At 41.9% G+C, this 9,032-nt stretch overlaps 1 non-coding gene across 1 annotated transcript; it reads left to right on the plus strand.

The window, feature by feature from the left end:
- Positions 1-4,218: 4,218 nt before the first annotated feature.
- Positions 4,219-4,321, plus strand: LOC147859304 (U6 spliceosomal RNA). The gene has a single exon (XR_015530407.1). It is a non-coding gene; the product is annotated as a U6 spliceosomal RNA (small nuclear RNA).
- The last annotated feature ends 4,711 nt before the right edge of the window (positions 4,322-9,032 follow it).

Raw genomic sequence — 9,032 nt, forward strand, 5'->3', positions numbered from 1 at the left:
AAAAGATAAGCACATGGCCTGAAAGTACAAGCAAAAGAGCACTTGTGCAAGCAGGATTTAGACCAAAACACTCCACTATGGATCATTTGGTCACATTGAGAGTAATCATGGAAGAGAGTCGACTACAAGGGAAAACACTTTATTGTTGATTTCAAGAAAGCTTTTGATACCATACCACAAAGTGAACTTTGGAATAGAATGGTAGAGATTGACGTGCCCTTAGAGTACCGAGCTGTTGTTGCACGCCTATATGAACAAGTTAAATGCCAACTAAAAATGGATAGTGGATTCTCAAAGCACTTTTTAAGTAACATGGGGGTCAAGAAAGGATGTCCACTATCACCCACACTCTTTGGCGTATGTATTGATCAATTAGAAGAAGTGGTGAATAAGGTTGCAAGAGAAGAAGGATCGAATGCCCCTAAATTGATGCAACATGTTATCTTATTGCTTCTATATGCAGATGATGTGGTACTCTTCTCATATGATGTTGATAGTATGCAACATTTACTTGGGGTATTAGAAGAACTTTGCCATAGTAGTGGACTAGCAATGAATGTGGAGAAAACAAAAATGATGATAGTGCAAACCATCCAACCTCATCATTACCCTATGGTCACATATAGAGGTGAACATATACAATTTGTTCAAAGCTTTAAATATCTTGGTATTAATGTACCCGCCATAAATAAATGGAGTCCATTCTTTGATTCTAGGCTCCAAGCCGGTTGGAAATCGTATTACCTTTGGAGAACCAATGCAGCCAAAGTGATACTTGTGAATGGGAAGTAAAACTAATGTTGTTTAATGCCATGGTAACTCAAGTATTGCATTATGGAGTAGAAGTATGGGGTGGCACCATCTCTCTTAATGCATGGAGTGAGATTAAGAAAATTCAAAAGATGTTTTTAAGGAGGCAATTAGGAGTTAAATGCACTACCTCTTACCAAGTTATGCTCTTGGAAACAGGTGTTCGACCCATAGAACTATTGGCACTCCAAAGAGTATATAAATACATTACAAAAATTCAAGAATATGTCGAATCATTGATTACCACATCTTGCTTGGAATGTTGGATGTAAGCTACAAAAGAATCATAAAAGTAAGATTCTCTCATCCGGTTGGGTTGTTGACATAAGGAAATGGTTTAGAAGATGGGGTGTGGATGATCTTTTAGAGCTTTTGGGGAATGCTATGCAATATGTGATGATTGAGGAAAGTTTGGTGGAATCATTAAGGATGAAGTGGGAAGATGCTAAGACGACAAAGCTAGAATACTACATTGCAAATGTCAACCCTGAATGTTGGTCTCAATATAAAGCAAGAATGCCTATTGATCGTATCCAACCTTACCTCATTACCAATATGAGTACTAATGCTCGTAGAGCCCTTACACTACTTTGCACTCCATCTCACAAGTTAGGTATTGAAGTTGCATCATGGTATCAAAATGTAGCGAATTTGAAGACACGCAAAGTATGCAATAAAGGCATAGTAGATTATGAATGTCACTTGCTCTTCACATGCTCGACATTCATTGCAATTCATTCAAGATATGTTCAACTTGACATACTAAGAGGGAGTAATAACTTAAGTGACATACTTAAGACACCACCAAGAAGGTTGAGCTCATATTTGTATGCTTTATTCACACATAGAGACTTTGTGCTTCAATGTATGAATAACCCTTCTTAGGAAGGAAGCACATATCGAGAACACATGAATACTCTGGTCCCATAGGTCAAATTTGGCCTCTTTATGGACGATAAAAATTCTAATTCTAATGAACCTCACCTCACCCGCAACTTAGTACATGATAGAATAAATAGCTCATGTAAAGAACCCCATGTTGCTCCTTTACAATAAAAAAAGTGATGCTAATACTTATGTATGTATGTATGTATGTATCCATGTGCGTTTTTATGGAAGGATTGGAAGTTACACTTAGAACTCGCACCTTAAATGTCTTAATACATGTATATCCATGTTGGGTTTTATTGAAGGATTCTATTGGGACTAACACAAGCATTCGTTTAGACCGAGCATTCAAGTAGAGAGAGAACTTTCGACTAGAGAGAATCGATGACTAGCTCAAGCATTGCGATTAATGATTGTCATAATCTATTTAGCTAACATCATTTCTAGCCATAAGTGTCGATTATTACTAATCAATAGTTAACGGTACTAACTATATTCCCTTCCCATGTCAATTTAGTCGTATGATAGAAAATATGAGCACAATCAAAAGCTGAATAGTACCCCACAAGGATTTCACTTAAGGCCCTTCAATTTATTTATTTATTTATTTTCTTCAAAGATTTTCTTCAATAGTATTAAGAAAAAACGCCCGAAGGCTATAACTTGAACTTGTCTGCCTAGAAGCTTACAACTTTTTATGTACAATTATGTACAGTAATCCTAATACCAAAGATAGGACTTTGTAGAAGGTGTTGGAATTTGGTGATGTACACTGCCATGATTTACTAATATTCAAGAAAGGGTCCATCACCCACAATCCTTCCTCAACAAAGACATTTTCATTTGTTCAAGTTCCTCATGGTCCCATTGGAGTAGCACACACACACACACAATATTAGGGGACATCGCAATGTATATATAGATACACCAAACAAAGAGTCTCCAAATATATGTTAAGAGAGTGATAAGATGACTGTAAAGAACCATATAGGATTTTGTGCAGTGGAAGGTGTGTGTATGTGTTGTGTCGTCGAGAGAGAGAGAGAGAGAGAGAGAGAGAGAGAGAGAGAGAGAGTCTCCAAATATATGTGAAGAAAGTGATAAGATGACTGTAAAGAACCAGATAAGGAATCACTTGGGTTGCATGGAATCATCTAGCAACTCCTAAGCGCTTGGGGGGAGCTGGAGTATTGAACTTATCTAAGCATATATGATGGCTCGTAGATTTTCATTATTACAAGACGCGTTCAAACTCACAACCATGGATATCTATTGTTCAATATTTCATTGAGAACAAGGGTTTAACACATGGGAGGACAACAATTAAGACTTCCTGGTGGCAATTACTAAATGGATGTATGTATTTCACTTAGGATTCCATACTCTACATGTGTTCAACACTTGGTTACCTCATGGCAAGAAGCACTCTTGTTATGTGTATGGAAACCATCATCTAGTAGAGAGCATTGTAATTCTTTGCAAAAGAGTTACTTGTGTCTTCTCGGTTATTATGTTGGCCAGGAAAGGAGAGATTACGCTCTCAATTTAATCGTTTGTTTCGTTTGGGGGTCAAAGAGGTGGGAGATATAGTTGAGGCTCCATCTCAAAGAATTTTAGAGTTTGTTGAAGCACGGCAACTATTACGCATTTTGCCTAATTATGGGTTTATTTGGCAACAACTACGAAATATTCCATTGATGCAAGGTCCCTTACCTCTACAAACAGGAGAACAACCGTGGATTGATTGGTGTTTAAATGGTCAAACATCATTGTTACAAGTGATTACTAATCTTTTGTATCATTGCTCTGTTGAGTCTCTTGGATGGTTATCATCTAAGGCTGAAGAAGAATGGAGATTACACAAATCTGATCATGGGTGGTGGCAAATCTTACAACGTAGTTGGCATTCTAAATTGCCACTTGTGGCAAAGGTCTTCATTTGGAGAGTTTTGATTGGAGGATTGCCTTTGGGATTAGCTCTAAAGCGTCGTGGACTAGCAACGGGTAATTGCTTTTTTTGCACTGTTCAAATGGAAGATAGTACTCATCAATTTATACAATGCCCGATTGCTTCTCAGATTTGGAGTTACATTTCTCAAATTTGGCAAGTTTTATCATGATGTTATTTGACACCTAGACAGTGGGTGTTTGCACAATTTACACAGGTGGACCCAAAGTCAAAGATGGAGATTGTTTTTCTATTTTTGAGACATTGGGGATTGCGTCATAATTGGAATATGCGCAACGCTTTTGTATTCGATGGTAGACATGGAGTGAAAGCATATCTACGAAGTTGAAGGGAGTACTAATGTGGCAATTTTCTTTATTGGAGCAAGTGGAAATCCTTTCCTCGGTGGAATGTTCGTCTTGCCTATTGGCAATTCAACATGTTCCATTACCCATGTTGTGTAGTGTAGTTAGCGGGTGACCATACTTCATGGTCACACCCATTGTAAATAGTGTTTTTTACACACATTTATTAATATAATTGTGTGTTTTCACCAGAGAGAGAGAGAGAGAGTCCCTTCGGGGACATTTGATAAAATTGGAACAATACATAGAAGATTAGCATGGCCCCTGCGCAAGGATGACACGCACAAATCGAGAAGAGAGAGAGAGAGAGAACACTAACTTATACAGAAAAACAGAAAACTGTATTAACAAGAACAAGAATGAACCAACAGTTACAAAGAGAAGGAGAAGGTGTTTATGTAGTCACCTTCTCTCTATATTCTCTTACTACAACCATCTCTTACAAAAGAGGTGGAGACTTAACTAGCGAATAAATATATGTCATAGGACTTAACTTCTATGACATATTAGTGATGATACAAAGGAGGTGGGATGTTTCCTTTGAGTTAAAAAACTTCACATGTGGCGACGGTCGCACCCCTGTGTTCAGCTTATGTGTGCGATAATGCGACTATCGGCTACTTTTTATTGCTCCACGATATGGCTCTACTACCGAGGGAGAAGACAAATCCTAATCTTGATCGTCTGTCAGTTTTGTAGCCAGCCCAATCGGCATCGGTGTACCCTTCGAGTCGACTTGGTGTCGCCAATTTGTAGAGGATGTTGAAATCTATCATCCCACTTCCATAGCGTAACACTCGCTTAGCACAGTCCAGGTGAACATTCTGTGATGTCTACAACTGGCTAGGTAGGTTGACCAGGTAGTTAAGGTCAAGCCGAGTAATGGTGAGATAAATAAGGCTTCCGACTAGCTCACGATAGAAAGTCGGCTCACACTCTTTCGTGTTGGACTCGGCATCTACTTTTAGATTTCAATCGAGAGTAGCCACGGGGTTACACTCTGTCATCCCAAACTTGTAAAGAAGATCGAGGATATAATGTCGTTGGGAGATCATGATGTCGTCATGTATCTGAATTACTTCTATTCCTAGAAGTAATGGAGCTCCTTCATGTCTTTCATTTCGAATCGGTTGGAGAGAAGCTTTTTGATATTATCAATATCTGTTAAGTGCTCTCGTCCAATGACCAAGTCATCCAATATTCATCCTCTAGAGACGCTCTAGATAAACAGTGAATTGTTGGACTTGGACATTTTGAAGCCTATTTGGTGAAGATAGTACCTTATCTTCGAATCCCATGCTCTACGTGCCTACTTGAGACTGTAGAGAGGCTTTTTGAGTCTGCAGACAGCAGTCGCATGCATGCTTGACTTGAACACCTCCTCTTTTAACTCGTCTTGGAGAAAGGTGTTCTTCACGTCCATTTGGTAGAGGTGCCACCCTTTGGCTATTGTGAGCACGATCACTGTTCAAATGGTTATCATCTTTGCCACCGGGGCAAAGGTCTCTTCATAATCGACCCCATATGTCGGCGCATACCCTTTTGCCACAAGTCAGGCCTTATACCGATTGACGGTGCCATCGGCATTTTATTTCACTTTGAATATCCATCGGCATCCAATTTCCTTTTGGTGAGGTGAGGGGACAAATCCTTTCTCGGGTGGATCGACGGGGTAGTTCACTTGTCTTCGTGAACACTTTCTCGGCTCCTGGTGTCCTCATGATAGGAACATCCAATCCACCGTACTCACTTCCGAGTGAGTGATCCGATTCGTTTCCATCTGAATCTTCGTACTAAGGCATTTTGGCCTTTCCTTTGTCCATCTTCGGACTTAGCTGTTGTCGGGAAGGATTCCGGCCATTGAGAGAAACAGAGCCGAGGGCACGAGAACGAGTGTGTGCACCGATGCACACAAATCAAGTCTTCATGTATAAACACATGTAGATAACATAGGACTAGTAAGTGATAGGTAGTAGGATTTAATGGGTACTTTAAGTCCCACACGCGTAGAGAATAAGAATAATATCCGGTGGAGGAGATCAAGAGAAATCTTTGTCCGAAACGGATGGCTTTATGGTGATGTAACATGCTCCCCTTTCTCTATAAAAAGGGGAGGTTTGAGACTGTTTGGGGATCGACGGTTTGAGTGTCAAGCTCTCTCTCCCTTTCTCTGCCTATGCTCTATAGTAAAGGTGAAGTCTCAATTTGCGCAGGAAGCACGTGAGCTCCCGACCAGAGGTTCATCGTTCTGTTCTGTGTGTGGGTGTTTGGAGAGCGCGTGGCTCTATTACCAGCCGGGTTCAGTTGTACTCTTCTCTTGTTTCAATCTACTTGTTTCATCGTTCTCATGTTGATCTTTTCTACGTGTTGCATATGCGTCCTCCTTTTGTCTCCGTCTGATACCCGCGTTTGCCCGTGTCCTGTGTTGCGTGTTGTTGCTCACTACCTAACGCCTTGTCCGCCACAACTGCGCCTTTGATCTTGCACACTTGTTGTTCGGTGTCCGGGAACCGATCTGGACGAAGCCTCTGACCGGCCACTGACCCGATATACACTTTCGGAAGTCCTTCCTAATCCCACCGGCTCCTTGGTTTGAGGCCCCCGCAGTCCCGCCTAAGAACCTACACGTGCCTACGGATTTCCGCGACACCGTGATGTGCTTCGGTCACTCAGAGGCTCTTGAGGTTCGCCCAATCTCGTTGAGATTGGACTCTCCTCTGATGTAATCCTTAGTCGATCATCCTCCTCTGAATCTATATCGAAATCGGTTTCTATTGGATCGGACGGAGCTAGGTCGATTGTGTATCAGGATGCCGATTCGTCGAATACGACATCCCTACTCACTCGTACCTTCTTGGTAGAGGGGTTGAAACACTTATACACTTATTGTTCAAGCGAATACCCCACGAGGATGTATTTCTCCAACTTAGGATTGAGCTTCTACCACTTCTCGTCGGGAATATGTACGAACGCAATCGAGCTAAATATCCTGACGTGGGATAGGTCTGACTTCTTTCCATAGCACATCGCATGAGGGGTGACATAGTGCACACTAGATGTTGTGCACCGATTCATTAGATAGACAACATGTTCGTCGCTTCAGCCCAATATGATTTTGGCAAAAACAAATCATTCATCATTGCCCTTGCCACCTCTAATATGTGTTGATGCTTGCATTCAGCCACTCCATTTTGTTGAGGTGTGTGTCAGCATGAGAATTCTCATCGAATTCCTTCCTTTGAAAGATAAGTTGTGAATTCAACCGAGATGTACTCTTTATTCCCATCCGATTGAAGGCATCGGACGTGCCAACCTATGGCTTCTTCGACATCATTTTTAAATTTCTGAAAGTGTTTGAACACTTCGCTCTTTTGTAACCGCATAGGGCAGATCCATGTGTGCCTAGACAAGTCATTGATGAACGGCACATAGTATCGGCAACCTCCGAATGTTGTAGTTTGGGCTTGTCCCCATACATCTGAATGTATTACATCTAGGATCCCTTTGCTCACGTTCCTCTCTTTCAAGAACGGTTGACAATGATGTTTGCCGAACTGGTAGGCTTCACATACACCTATAATCTCCTTCTTTGTAAAGGTTGGGAGTCTGATGACGACTCCTTTTGATTGCATTCCTTTGAGCTTCTGGAGATTAATGTGGTCGATTCTTTTGTGCCATAGCTCTATGTCGGCGTCGGCTTTATGGCCCTTGGCAAACATTGTCGATTTCATCTCATGAGAATCGGGGATGAACATTTGGCCTTCTCTTCGTCTGCGCGAGATAATTCGGCCTTCCTTTTCGATGAAGCATCCTCCGTCTTTGAAACGAACTTGCATGCCATGTTCCACAATATGGCCGACCAAGACTAGGTTCTTCATTATTGTTGGAACATGCAAGACATTCTTAATGTAGGTTTGGCTGCCCTCTTCGCCAAATGGGGACATTACCAACATGTTGAATGTGGTAAATTGTATCATCCCCAGTTTCCACATAGCTGGGTCGTTCGGGCTTTCGTAGCTCTCGAAACCAATTTGCATGAGACGTCATGTGATTGGATGCACTCGAGTCGACAAACCATACATTTTCTGAGTTGGAGGTGCTTGTCGGACATGATGTCGTCACCGAATTCGCTCTATGCTGCATCATGAACATTCTGCCACGATTGTGGTAGTTGGAATTTGAGGCGTACTTAGTAAGTTGTCGACTTGTGAACACCGACTTGCTCCTCTTCTTACGACACTCTGCCTCGTAATGGCCAAATTTGTCATAGTATCCACATTGGGCGGAATCGTTTTGTCAGCTTGGTCCAGCATGATTGCTCCCCCTTCTACTAGACGCTCCGCCTCGCGCATTTGAAACATCTTGTCGATAGTAGAAGTTGCGATCACAGGGTTGTTCTTGGTTGTGTCGGCCTTCGGGCCGAATTAGCCTCTTCTTCCACGACTTTGTCTCCCTCGCGAGGACTGCCGATTGTATGGCGCCGAACCGAGGTGCTAGGCCTCAAAGGTGTAACTGCCGATTGACATATCCCTTTGTTGTATGTCGTTCAACTCTTAGCGGAGTTGAAGCTTTCGTGCAGTTGTGTTGGCCCCAAATATCTTTTTGAGGTTCCCCCACACCTGTTTTGGCGTTTTGGCCTCTCGAACGTAGCGGAGCATGTGATCATGAACGCATGATACAAGGCAGTACAACACGCAACTCGCCACTTGCTCCCAAGTTAGGTGGTCGGCATATCCCGGGTTTATTTTCTTGTGCTCCCTTGATGTACCCCCAATAGCCTTGGCCAACAAGCAATTGGTGCATCTTGTATTCCCAAGATGTGAAATTGTTTCTGTTGAGTTTCTCAGTGGGAAGAATGCTTCCCATCTGAGTATTCATGATAATCGATTTGTAGGGAGTGGTTTTGCTTCTTCTTCTTCTCTTTGATACGAAATATGCATATTGCTACTACAACAATTAGTCAGTTCTTCGTGAACATGGGCTTAGACACAACACAGATCAAGCTACCAAGCGCTCCAATA

Source organism: Azolla caroliniana, unplaced genomic scaffold (assembly GCF_043228905.1).
Source record: "Azolla caroliniana isolate FFs.n. ecotype wild unplaced genomic scaffold, voAzoCaro1.0.p SCAF_10, whole genome shotgun sequence".
NCBI lineage: Eukaryota > Viridiplantae > Streptophyta > Polypodiopsida > Salviniales > Salviniaceae > Azolla > Azolla caroliniana.